Raw genomic sequence first — 14,920 nt, 5'->3', positions numbered from 1 at the left:
AGGCTGTCTGCCAAAATCCGTGTACCTCGGTGCCTCTGATCACGCTTCCTTTCTTAAAGTCACACTTTAATCGTTTTTTGATGATCCCAGGGATTTTCTAATTAGGTTTTCAGCCAAAATACAAAAACTAGTTGTTTTTCTAGGACCTAGTGTCTGCAGAGCGGCAGTAGTTCATTAGAAATTCACCTCCAAGTTGTCATCAGGACTGTTAGCACGGAGTATGCCCGCCCTGATTTCCCGTCATCTATCTGTTTACATGTTCTCCTGCTACCTTACAGCCCCTCGTACCTCCACCCTAAAGCTGCATTCACACGGGACGTGATTTGCGCGTAAGAACCGTCAGGTTTCAATCTTAAGTCGACGTACCGACACAGCGAGGTTGACTCAGCTTTGGGCACGTGACGTTTTCAGTGAAACAAAAAAGAAATCCAATACGGCTGCTCTGTACGAGTATATTTATCCTGAACAACAGTATTTAAACCTGAGCTGGACGTCCTCAGCCAATCAAATGATCCGGACAATTTGGGCTCCAATCTGCTCACAAATGTAGGAGGGGAAGAAAAAGAAAGAGAACCTCCCACTGCAGCAGAAAACAAAAACAAAAAAACATTACTGACACAGCTATAACACACTAGCGCTCATTATCATCATCCATCAAAGAAGACGTTGGCGTCTTCGTCATGGAGCGGCGAGCTCCTTACACGGGGAGTGGCTACGGATGAAACCACCATTTTGGGAAATGTTCATTTTCACAGAGAAGCTGTGGATCCAACATTCCTGCATGACATGCTCAACTTTTGACGAGCTGAGTGATGCTGTGGGACCTCTTGTGGCGCCCGTCGTGCAGCAGGTTCCCACTAAGAGGCCATCCGGTCGTTGGTCACGTGACTCATCTAATTAGAAAAAAATGTGTTTCCATTGCAGGTTTGCAAAATCTGTCAATTTCGATACGCCTCAAAGACTTTTGTTTCGATAAATGCGTTTTTTTTATTGAAATTGTCGTGTTTCCATTGGGCAAATTTATTATAGCAAATTTGCAAATCTAATTTTTGGATTTGCAAAGCCAAAAAAAGCAATTTATTATCGCAAATCCAATTTGCACAATCAATGGAAATGTAGCTCTTGATACAGAAATACTCAGAAATGCAATTTTAAGCTTAATTTTCTTGACAAATGTCTTCTATCTAAGAAAAAATGCCTCAAGAACATGTTCTTTTTTTGTCAGAGTTAAATTAAACATACATTTCTAGGAAAAGTCCTCTGAAATCCATCTGATCCTTGCGTAAACAGACTTTTACGGCAAATACAGAGGCACTCGATGCACCTTTCCATCACAGAACATTTGGAGGCTCTTCAAAGCCCGATTTTTTTTTTGGAGATCCAACTGCTGCTGCATCTCTGAGCACTTCCAGAAACGGTTGGTCGAGTGCGTGCCTGCTCACAAACGCCGGCCTTGGGGAAATGGGTTGTTTCACCTTGTGCTGTACTGCAGGCACACTTGTCAAAACAAGACCGCTCCGGTGCATCAAACACACTCAAGGACAACAAGGTCAGGCTCGTCTTTTTAAGTATGTGGGTTACTGAAGTGCTGCTTGCCATACAATTAGGATTTGCAGAAACCTTAACGCGTTTGCTAAACATGGAAGCTGGGAAGGGCCAAATCTGTTCAGTTTTGTTGAGAATTTTAGGTTTAGAGAAGTAGAAATAAGATAAATCACTGTTTGGTTTGAAGAAAAACACTTAGAGCTGGCAATATAACTACCAGAATAAACAAAAGTTCCATTAAAAATCTACCAAAAACTACAATTCCCACTGTGCTGCTTGTTTTGCGGCTTCAGAAATGGCTGGATTGAGTGAGTCCAGTTTCTGATTGACAGAACACACCTGATCCAGGTGAGCGGGAATTCCTGAAGCAGGGCAGTCGCTCACGACCAATCACAACTCGGTTCCAATCTTTTATGCTAATGAGCCTAGAAAGTTATTCGGCAGGTTGGTGTGTAATCTTCTCAAGTCGGCAAACGAGACGCGAGCGAGCTGGAGGCATTTCAACGAAGTCCTCTCCATATAAAAGAAGAAAGGTTTTAAAAGTGAAAATAGTCTCAGTACGCGGGATGGTTTGGACCTCCGTTTCAGACACCGTAACTATGGCAAAGTGACGAAAGGTTTTCACCGCGGTAACGCTGATGCTGCGGGGACCGGAGAATGACCGTCAAAGAGGTTACGGGTGTGGTTACGCAATGAGAGAACAGTTATATCACCCTTGATTATGATGTTAATGGAACTTCGTCTGCGTGCTGACTCCTCGTACTTACAACTGCAACCATGACCACGTGGGAGGAGTTTTACAAAATGGCGGAGACCCTAGTGGAGACACCTTCATCAGTCATCTGTGGATGGGAGCAGCTCCAGTGGGCGTTCCACTCACTATTAAAGGACATGTGGTGTGAGTAAGATTGGTTTTAATGTTATATAATATTAAAAAAAAATGTAATAATTAAAAAATTGCAATTGAAGGTGCTTCCTCTTTGAATGTAAAATAAAAGTTATGGTTTTGCTATGTTAAGTCTCCGAATCAGCATGTAGGCCCACGCCAAGAGGGCTGTGGCCTCCAGGGGGCGCCAGAAAATCTAGAAAGCTAAGAAATCTTCTCTGTTCTTACATTAAAACTCTTATAAAAATCTAACAGAGATAAAGTAACGTCCAAATGTTATTGCAATAAATTACTATCAAATAAGGTGACGAGGGGTAAAAACAGTGCTGTTTGATGGCTTTTGCCAATTGCCAGTTTTAAGGGGGCGAGTACTGAATAAGACCGGTTCTGGGGGAAAAAAATCCCTCTGCTACTCTGGCCTTGATCTCAAAAAGATATTCAAAGGTTGGCAACCATAAAAAGAATAAAACACATTTAGCTCTTAAAATAAAAGGGTTAAGAAAAATGAATGCAGCAAATCAAAGCTGTTTCCTACCAATCAAGTGCAACTTCAGAAGGGTGTGTAGTTTGCATGAGGTCAAAAGATTCCCATTTACTTTTCCTCCAATCCTTTTAATCCAAGAATAGCCATGTTGGATGACGCCGTGCACACTGCTGCTGGGTCTCTTCAGGGGGTCTTTTCATTAGCCGTCTGTCCATTGGGTCTCATGCTTGGATGGAGCATCTTGTTATTTCATGTTTTGAACTTCAAGGGTTTCTCATTGTTGTGGTTTATACCACCCAGGAGCATTAAAATTTGACTACTTTTTACCCAAGATGCACCATGGGGTTTGAAATTACCCACTGATGCATTTAAGGTTTACTCTTGTAAAGTTGATATCATCTCACTTCAGGCATTTTTCCTCAGAAACAATACATTTTATTTACATTTCTTTTTTAACATTTGACATCATTGTTGAAGTTTTTGTATTAACTCTATTTATGTGTACGTTTTATGACTTTTATGCCTTAGATCAGCGCTCCCCAATCTCTTTTCAGCCACAGTGATTTTGTCAGACAATATTTTCCCAAATCAGCCTAAAGAAACTGAAGTTGGTGTCTGCTGTTTAATTTTTGTATGTTTTTTTTTTTTTTTTTAGCTTCTGGTTTCCCTGAACGTTGAGGGAAAAATTAAGGGAAAATAATTATCAAATAAAAATGGTCTTTAATAAAATCTGGTAGGGTAAAAAATGAAACTGCCGGTTACTCACGTAGAACTATTTCAATGTGACAAATAGATAGTCCCTTAACTTTACCCTTAATAATTAGGCAACAGCCAGAACAACAAAAAGCTTTATAAGCTGTGACCTCATAACCGTTTTCCAAAATAATAAACAGTGGCTTTAAAGGAGGGACGTCCATATGGGTCATTTTGACCCCCTTAAAAAAAGACTGTCAGCTGTAAAATAATGCTAAATATTTTCCACCTCATCCTCTCCCTTACTAGAGCTTTCAATATACTCGACAGATATCTAATCATTTTTATTGATTTCTTTTTAATTGACTTATTTATAGAATAAAGTATTTTAAATATAATAAATACTTGAAGTGAAACAAAGGTGGATTAGAAATAGTAACTTCCACATGGGTCATTTTGACCCACTTTTAAAAGACTGTCAGTTGCAGTCACTTAGACATCTGAAAAGTTATCACACTTAAATAAATTGCTATATAAAATTTTATTTTTAAAGGAAGAAAAAAAACACTAATAATTGTTTCTAATAGAGGATAAAATTGTTTTGCTGTGAAGATTTATTTTCCACTTCATCTAGTGCTTTCAATCTAAATGATTGATGGTGACGCTGCAGATAAAATGTATTGGTTTTATGGAAAATATGGAACGAAAATGATGAGCATGTTCCATAAAAATCCATTTATGTACGAAACACATAAAAAATAAAAAACTCTGCTATCAATTTGATCAAAGCTAGGGATTTCTTTTTTGTCAAATAAAAGCATCAAAAATGGTTGTGGCCTTCCAACGTTGGTACATCCACATATTTTGACCCTCCTCTCCTCTCTGCTGTATGCTTGTTGTACCACTACATTTCCAAATACTTGCCCTCCATCACCTCATCCCATCAGAAGCCCCTCCACAATATTTACCCCGAGTGGTCAGAACAGCCCTCATGCTTGTGCAGGCTGGAGCATGTGCGCAGCTGCTCACACGTTGCACACAGATGTCTTGGCAGTGCATGCATGGCGGTGTGAAAGCATGAGTGTTGCACTGTAAAATCTTAACGCTTATCTCCTTCGTTTGCACCCCCCCCCCCCACACACACACACACATAACATACATTCTCTTTTCTTTCCCTGTGGGCTTTTCAATTAGGTAATTACAGTGGCAGTGAATGGAGCCTGCCAGGACACAGGCGCTCCATTGTCGAGGCACCTGTCCCCCTGTAGACAGCAATTACTTGACAGGCTGGAGGGGAGTTGGAGGCTATTGTCCACGTGCACGCGTTTGAGCGCACGCATGTGGGAATATGAAATTGCATGTGTCTGCTCTGTCTGCGTCCACGCAGGTATCTCCGCGAGCACATCCACTTCAGGCTTGGGGGGCATTTATGTTTGAGTTCACGCTTCCACACATCGTCCCATCTTTAATTATGTATACGGTACAACGCTGAAGGGACGTTGGGAGTCTGTGATCAGTGTTCAGTGGGAGGTCAGTGAAATATTCCGCCTGCGGGGTTTAGCAGCTTACAGACCGCCCACGAGGAACACATTTACTCCTCTGATAAACACTTAGTTAACATAAAAAAAAGCAAAAGCAGGAAGCGTTTTCTTCCAAGAATCGAGATCTAATTATACTCAACTATTTTTTCAGGCTAAATCCATTTGGTATTTGAATACAGCATAATGTTAATCCAATTTCAATTTCATTGTTTCTGATTACGACTTAACAGTTGCTTTCTCCCAGCCCCCAAAGAAATGACCCAAAAAAATTGAAAATATTGGTGACAAAAATGATCAAACTGCTTAACCAATTCAATCACAGCAACGTAACTAGGTTGGATGTTTTCAGTTTCATCAAGTCAAGTGTTTAATTTGTCTGTTGTTCTGCTTAGATGGAGTAATGTTGCATTTTCTTTGATTTCTTCAAAGGTTTGAAGGGTCTTTTCATTAGCCGTCTGTCCATTGGGTCTCAATAAGGTTCTTTCTTATTCTCAAGGGTTGATCATACCAGACAGCAGTGGATGCAGTTTGTTTTTCCTCAGACAGAGACCACATTTTTCTACTATAAGATGCATCTAAAAGTGCCTTCTGGTGCATTTTTAAGTGACAGTGCACCTATTAATCCTTATCATGTGGATTCATTCTGGTTGTGCTCAATGATGTCGGTTGTTATTCTGAACACGCTAACCGGGTAAACGTGTAGTTGTGTCCGACTTTATCATATTTCTTTTCGTACGCGTTACTAACATGATTTACAGTTAGCATAGTCACGGTAACAAAATTGCGGGGAGTTACAGGTGTTGTGAATATGCTAACGCTACTAATGTGGCTAATGTGTTAGAATGACTGACTCACAATTAAAGTCTGACTTGTCTAATTTTCATAACTTTGAGGTAGGAATAACTTTTTATTTTTGTAAATGACATTTTGCTGTACTAAAAAATATGTTGAGAACTAATTATTTATGATACAGTCACACCACAATAAATATGTGTGGATCAAATGATTTTAAACTCATGTTAATATTTTTTCATCCTAAACTAACATTGTTGTTAACAAAAGCATACCAAATAACTAAGTATCACAATTAATACCATTATAAAAATTATATATTGTAGATTATATATTGTACATTGTACATTGTATTGTACATTATATATTATATATATATTTAATGTGGACATATTATGATGTTTCAAAACACCTTTTAAGAAACCATTTTAATGAGAAAATAGTGCAGGAATTACCATCATTTACCACTAAAGAGGTGTTCTATTGCTCCCTGGTGGGGCTCCTTCTGCTGCCTTGCTCCAGGCTGTACAAGTTTACCCCCCGGGTCCATTTTACAGTGAGCACCTATTGATCTGCCTGGACATCCATTCAAGCCTCTGTAGCTCAGTTAAGACGGCGAAATGTCTGCCACAAACGGCTCAAAGGGTAGCATGTGCGTGGATTTTCCCACCATCATCCCAAAAACCTTTGAAGAGAACACTAAAAATAACATCCAATCCCATCTGTTCCCGTGACAATAAGGACTTGTTAATTAAAGCTTTTTTACTTCACTGTTATGTCACACGGTTGGATGTACACGTTAAGGTGTGAGCGTTTCCCTGAGCACGCACGCCTCATCATTTAGTGATGGGGACTTGCAGAGGGGAAGTCTGTGTTTCTCCTTTTCCAGATGGTTTGTTTTCCCCCTGGCTGAAGCACCGACGCATGACAAACACGCCGCGGTGGAAGCTCCATTTGCCGGCGCTTTTTGTGGAATCGGTGGGCAAAGTGCTTTAACAACACCTGGTTAAGACCATTTAGGCCGAGTTCTTTTATCAAACGCAGGTTCATCCGAGACGTTCATCATCTCCCTGTTGTTCCGGCTGTGGAGGACGCCAGGCCGGATGCCAGCCTGATGATCAATTACCGACGAAAATCACAGCGGATTAACGAGGCATCCGAATGGACAAACACTGACAAAGAGCGCAATTAGCAACACTCAAAATCCTCTCCTTCAAAGATGGATTCATTTGAAAGTGGAAGACAGGAAGCGGACGAGAAATAAAAGGAACACACACTGATATGTATGCTGGAATATCTATATCTATATAAATAAAATATAAAGTTTTTAGGGATTCACATCTGGCAACTGTCAAAATAAAATCCCATTAAGTTTTTTGTTACCTTAATGCGAAGTTTATAATCAATCGACAAGAAATATAAACTTGCCTTCTGCGTTTCTGTTAAAGATCTGAGGACAAATGTCAAGAAAAACGCCGTCAATCTGTGTCAAGGCGCTGAACTTTGATTCTAGTTCAGAAATGGACAGTATTTAAGCGGCACTTTTCCAGACTTTGGAGCAACACAAAGCCGCATCCTCCCAGCACTCTGGGCCCCCAAGTGTCTTTTCTCTGTAGTAAGGTCAATCCCACCGTCATGAGCACATCAGGAACACTGTAGATTTCAGCGTCTGGCTTAAAGACGCTGAAATCTACAGGGGGACATGTAAATAAATAAAATAAAACAACAAAGTTTTAATATTTTAAATGCAGAAATAATCTAAATTCGATGTCATTTTATTAACTAAAAGCTGTCCAGGTCAAGCCTCGGACTTTACAGTAGGTTCTGCAGAGCGGCTCATGTAACTGTATGTGACAGCATGATGCATCGGTTTATGCTGAACCAACATCAAGGGTTTATTTATTCTTTTTTCTTCCTGAATCAAGTTATGGCTGGAAAAGACCACTCTAGAAAAACGTAAAAATACCAAAAGTCGATACTCAATTTCTTCCAATCAGTTTCAATTTTTTGAATTACAATTTTTACTAAAATGAGCAGAAAATAACTGCACCAACAGGAAGGAATTGTTGGCTTCACCCACACCTTATCTCCTTCACATGGTTGGTACATTCCAGACAAACCAGCATAACAAACAAAAATAGCTGGAAAGCTGCCCCAATATCTGAAAAACCTCAAATTTCTAACCTAAAAAAGAATTTTCGGTTGAAAGCTGGCATCATTTTCACATTTTTTTTTTCTTTTTTGAAAGGTGCCCGTTTCCTGTATTCCCTGTATTGCAGAACATTGCGACTTGCAAATTTCCTTCTGTTGCTTAGTTACAGCCTCCCAACAGTTTCTTTTCTTTTATTTTTTTTAGCTACCATCAAAATGAAGCTTTACTGGTTTTCAACTTCGGGCAAATTTATGCAGCTGGCTCATCTTTTCTTCCAGCATCATGCAAGCGAAAGTGAAATCTGTCAAAATTTTCAACAGAAAATTAAGTTTTTTTGACAAACTGTCTGATTTCCAGTGTCCTTTAAATAAAACTATAATCAATCATCTTTTATCATATCAAATCTCCATCAGCGCAGCCATGTGGCTGAAAAGAAAGATTCTCTTCTTTTCTTTTCTTTTTGCAGCCTCAGATTTGAGTTTTTTTTAACTTGCAGCAGACAAGAAACAAAATACCAAAAAAAATGGAAAAAAAAAGATTTTATGTTCAGTTTATTTTATAAGGGTTAGTGCAAATAAAAAAAACAAATTAAAATGGAGTTTGTGGTATTTTAATGTTGTTATGGCATTTTTCTGATGATGGAGGACATACATAAAAAAGTTAAGATTAAAATTGCATTTTTGAATATTTCTGTATTCAAAGATGATTGGAGTGGGACTTTTCCCTTATTTTTCTGTCTTTATTAATTTCTCATTCCTTGATTTTTTTTTCTTTTTTGCGTAAACAAAAAAAAAGGAAAACCTGTGATCCTGTGTCTCTGAGAAGACTCAAAGTCCCAATTTTTGTAGGGTGCAGCTATGTAAGAAGAAGTCGAACCCGTCTCTCAGATCTCTATGATTCAGGAAGGAGAGGCGGTGAATGATGAGATGGAAGGACGGAAAAGATGGAGGAAGAGTAGCATCTAAAAGTGGAAGATGTTAAAGTTAAGTTAAACCTATAGACCTATAGGTGTGTGAAATTTGACCCATCCCCTGGGGGAGCGGTGAGCTGCAGACACAGCTTAGGAACCATTCGATGGTTCAACCCCCCAATCCAACCCCTTCCTGCTGTGCGTCAAGCAGGGAGGCACTGGATCCCATTTTAAGAGTCTTTTGGTTTGACTCACCCTTGGATGTGGACTCAGGACCATCCAGTCTCAGGGCGGACACTCTACCACAAGGCCAGTGTCACCCTTCCTTCTGCAAGGAAGACTTTTCAAAAAGTACTGGAACCATCAAGGTCGCTGACTCATCTACAATCCCCTCAGTGTGTCAATTATTCAAAGGCTCCTGAACTGATACAATAATGATTCTAAATTTCAAATTCCTTTAAATGTAATGACCCCCACCCCCCACCCCCTTTTCAAATGTGTTTTCCAGGGTCGGGTTTGGTCATCAGCCAAATGTCCCGAGACGAATAGACAAGCTCTACTGCTCCATTCGCGGTCATATTTAATAGATTTAGTAAATTAACACTTTGCCTTCCAAAAAGACGGTCATAATTTCAGAAGCAATCCATTTATCGTTATGGTGGAGTTATAAACCTGACCCACAACCAACAGGTGGTGCGGCACCCACTGGCACTGCCAGCCAACGCTCTATCAAAGCAGAGCCATGACAATAAAAATGAAAAAAGGAAACAGCAACGACTGTCGACCGTGCGCGGCAAATGCCAACCTACAACTCATAATTTACCGTGATTTCCATCGCCATAAAGTTGTGTTTGCAAAGTGGTTAACTCCCCGTCAATGGAGTGTCGTCGTAAACACACTCGGTGGAGTGGAAGAGTCCACTCGAGACGTCCAAGGGTCATTTCAGCTGCTTTGACCATTGTGCTGTCTTGTGGAGGCACGTTAATGTTAGGGGATGGGTCATCTGAGCCCCACAGGACAGTGAGCTGAATGTTTTTTCTTCACTGATTTTATGATCTTCACTGGTGTCCATGGATTACATGACATCACCTCCACCTTTGTCATGGTAGGGATAACACGTCAATGTAAGGGTGGGGTCATCTGGACCCCACAAGGTAGCACAAGGGTTACATTTTTGCAGCGATTGGCACTCGAGTGAAGCCTGGGAGTGTCAGCAGCTCTGCTATTTTTCCCCCCTCTTATTACTCGATGAGTTTTTATCCTGCATTGATGACAAATCAATGAAGCCAACATGAAGCTAATTTATTTGTTGATCTTGTATGCGCCATCAAACAGCCATCTTATTAAGAATTTATTCACTTGGGTGGAGCAGGCGTCTCCACTGAACTGAAGGAGAACGCTGCTGACTGACGATGTAAATGGCCTCCAAGACCAATTTTGTAAATGTTATTTTATTTTATATATGTTCTGCTATTTAGTCAAATGTGCAAAAGTTAGCTGCTTTTAGCTAAAGTAAAATATAACCTGTTTTGTTTTCTAGGACAAAGTTTTTACAGAGCGGCATGAGTTCACCGCCAAGTTGGTGCAACAAATGTACTGTTGGTGCGAATAAACCCCTTTACTGAGAGCTCTTCGTTTACACTCTCTCCCACTAGCTTACGTAGAACCCGGAAGGGTGCGTAGTGATAAGCGTTTGCTGGAGTTTTGAACTGGGAAACCTGAAATGCGCATATACGCAGGTTTACATAGACTTTTCAGTGAAAAGTTGCCTACAACATAGCACCACACATGAATTAAAAAAATATATGTATATGAAACATAGCAACAACCACTAGAGGGCAGTGTAAGTCTTTGTATCAGTATTTGCTACGGACAGAAAAAGAGGAAGAAGCGCCGCTCAGTCTTACGTCAGGCTTGGCTGAGTTGTTTAGAAGTTACAGAGGATGAAGAATTCAACTGATTTAGTAAATTAAAATGATGTAAAGACTTGTTAGCGTTTTCTTTACGGTACGGTTATCGGAATAATTGTTGCGCTAACATACTAGATTCCTCCCATGAGGCTAAAAAGCCATCAACGTGTTAGTGAAGCGTACATATATTCAGTCTGTTATTCTTATCTACTCTGTAATTATGATTTGCCTTTCAAGATCAAGTGTGACTTATATATATAATATTTTCGGATTTATTGTGCACTTTTTGGCTGCTGAAATTTAGACTCTGGAGCGACTTCCAAAAAAAAAAAAAAAACACTCAAAAATGCAATTTGTTTCTTTATTTACGTCCTCCATCATCAAAAAAATCACCAGTGGAAAATATAAAAAACACAATTTTCCATGGGAGTGGGTCTTTAAGGTAAATAAATGTAATTTTCTGCAATTAAATGCCATCATCGTCATGGATATCGGGGTCTAAAAACACCTGGATGTCAATCACAAGGAAGCAGACTGTTTGCAGCAGTCACCACGTCACTGTTTGTTTGGGAAGAATTGGAGCTTTGGACTCAATGAAACCTCCAATGAAAGCAGACTCATGGAGGGCAGCCATCTGCTTCGACCGGCTGGGGTGAGAGCCGACTGAGAAGAGTGAGGAGGCTGAGCGCAAACAAGTCTTTTCCTTTGCTTCCGCTTCAGTTTGCCCGAGCTCACAGGCTCAGCAGCTCAATCCCAGTTGACGGTGGACAAGCGTCAGGGTACAAGCTGGACAGGTTGTCAATCATTCATAGCACACTCAGACCTACCCTAAAGCTCATTTGAGCACAATTCATGTCATCGTCTCCCCAAGTTCCTTCACCTATACTGTTTCAGAAAGGAGATGCTGGCATGTATTCCTATTTATTTATCATTCATTTATGATCTTAGTCATCAGTTGATAAAACCAATAAATAAACATTACCCATATTAGTGTCATGGAGCCAAAATCCTGTTTTATTCATATCAGTGGTCAGTTTTGTAAAGCTACAGCTAGCTATGCAGTTAGCAAATTATTTTTCTTTTATTAACTGTAAAGAGTAAATTATATTTACTCTTTTATTTTTGGATCATAAATTCCACCGGCGAATATAGACCACAATGCATTGCGGCCCGGGTGCTCTTCAGCTGCCATTGAGCCTGAGCAAAGGAGGACTTAACGGGGCGTCACGCCTGAATCCTCCCTCACCACCCACGAGAACAAAAGCTCGGCCGCGCTCTCGTCATCGAGCAGCATCCTACGGGCGGATTTACTCTCACGAGAGTTTCTTTTATTGTTGTTTTAAGAATTTTTATACAATTCTTTTAGAACTGTGTTTTTAACTGTGCATTTTATTGTTTTAATCCACCTTTGTCCCCCCCCCCCCCCTTAGTCCTGAGGACTCAGGTGTCTGTCCTGAGTTTTAGGTGGAGGCTTTGCCCCGGTTTGGAGTGACGTGTCCTTGGGTGAAGGGTTCACAAGTGTGTATGGTCTGCTTCACGTGAGTGGGGTGAAATTTTAACTTTGTTCTCTGGGAGCCTCCACCTCGCTTAACTCTTCTGGTCCTCAGCGATCTGAATCTGTTTTGAGCATGTCTTTTAAACTGGTCTATTTTTAATTGCTTTTAACGTTTTCTAATAAACTCATTTTAACCTTGGTACCTCCGTCTCCTTCCTTTTTGTGTGTATCCGCCAAGAAAATAAATTCCCTCAGGACCACATTATCTAACTCCACAACTACATATTTGAAGTCCAGCAGACGAGCTTCATCCAGACGGAGTTGGGGGGACGAGCCGGAGACAGGATCCACAGCCAGGTGTAGAAGCAGTAGTAGAGGCGAGCCAGAGACGAGGTACAAGGTCAGGTACAGGAGAACGGATGAGCCAACTGGAATCTGGAAGCACTCCCACTCCCCAGGAGGGGAGAGGGAAAGAGGGACAGTAGATGTATCGCACTGCACCAAACAGAGGCATGGAAAACTAAATGATAAATAATAATTAAGAATAGAGAAGAGAAGGAGCGTAGAAGTAGATGAGAAAAGAGGACAGAACCCCAGTGCACCATGGTTACCCCAGCTTCAGCCTTCTAGCAGCCTACTAAAAACAAATTGTTATTGTTATTAAGTTTAATTTAAAGACATTAACAATAAGGTAAATATTCTCTGATTACTAGCTAGTCTGACAATAAGCCTGTCCAAAGACGAATGTTTTCAGTCTAACTTTAAATGTAGAAACTGTGTCGGCCTCTCTTATATGAGCTGAGGGTTTATTCCATAAAACAGGGGCTTGGTGGCTAAACGCTCTACCTCCAACCGTACTTTCACTAATTCTAGGAACCACAAGCAGTCCTGCATTTTGCGAGCGAAGTTTTCTATTTGGTTGGTAAGGAAATGTGAGGTCGTTAATATAGGACAGGGCCATACCATGTAAGGCCTTATAGGTTATCAGGAGGATCTTGAACTTGATTCTATAATCAACTGGGAGCCAGTGAAGTTTAACTAACACATGAGTGATGTGATCTCTTCTATTAGTTCCTGCTAACAATCTAGCTGCTGCATTGTGGGGTTCTAAAAAAAAGAGAAGATTTAAGGTGTCACTTACAAAGTAGCTTACATTTTTTAGCTCCAGTGTTGACATTCTTTCGACAACCGTCACTCTTCAACTGTTTACTGAATTAACAGCATTCCAGCAGATCTTTAGGTGGAAAGAAGCGGTTTTGAGCCAGTACAACACTGTTAGTTATGCGTTCCGTGCAAAAGCGGATCTGAATTTCGGAAACAGTTTATTGAAGTTTATCGTGTAAACAGCTAAAGATTGTTGGTCGAAGAGCGCGTGTTATTTAGATGTCAGTGACGACGGCTCCGGTGTTAAAGGGTCACATATAAGCATGTCGGAGAATTCCAAACTCAAACATTTTTATGTTCCTCGTACAGACTTAAAATCCCAAAAAATGATTAAGAACTATATTTAATGAACAACTTAACTTTATTCCCATTATCCTACAGTCAGAAATCAGACTAAATGACTTTTTGTAGATTGTTCACTTTGTTTAAAGGGTTAGTGGTCATTTTTAATACAAAAAAAAAGTCCTACAGTTTTGTAAAAGTGTTTTAGCTCCTAAATAGATGATAGATCACTTTGTTCTGGCAGATTAAATGCTTCTTTTTTCAAACTGCATATTTTTGAGGCTTGACTACATTCAAAGGTTTAAGAAACATCTAGAAAAATGTGGTAGGGTTTCATGGTGATTTTTAAATCCCACGCCGTAAAGCTGAGAGCTAATGTAAAGTAAAAAATGGCAAACAAAACAAACAAATAAAAGTGACTAAAGCTCAGAATAATGGATTTATTAACCTACACAGCATCTCTGAGTTTTTGCGTCACTTATCAACAGTCAAGGGACTGATGCGGGGAACAAAGGACAGATATGGATCGTTTGGATCTCCAGCTCTGCAGAGAAATAATTACAGCTTCTAATTGTCCAGAGTTGGTGCTCTCGAGGGAACGCCGTGCTCCAAAACAAAGAGAGATTATTAACGACATGACGGGATGTGGACCATCAGAGGACGAGGAAGTTACAGTTTAAAGATCTCGACGGGCGAAGCCTTAATTACTTTATCTGACTGGTATTCTGAGCCATGAATCTCAATTAGCAAGACTCTGGACCTTTATGGCAGATATGAGGAGTCTATTTCCATGATTAGAGCCGTTGGAATTAATGTGATGCAGAGGTGAAAAAAGAACAAATATGGCACCCAAGAGATGTTAAAAAAAGATACTTTTTTCAACCCCCCCCCTTCTTGCTGTTGTTGCCCTTTTGTCTTAAAATGAGCAATCTTCTCTCGTTTCTGCTTAGTGAGAATTCCTTTGCCGCTGTGTTCTGTTGTGTCTCGTCTTTGTCTAACCCAATTATAGCTGCTAAGCAGTAAATGTTTTTTTTTTTTAACCAACAGACCTTTTTATCTCTGATTA

This window comes from Oryzias latipes, chromosome 23 (genome assembly GCF_053564925.1).
Source record: "Oryzias latipes strain Hd-rR chromosome 23, Olatipes_Hd-rR_3.1".
NCBI lineage: Eukaryota > Metazoa > Chordata > Actinopteri > Beloniformes > Adrianichthyidae > Oryzias > Oryzias latipes.
This window is presented reverse-complemented; position numbering follows the sequence as displayed.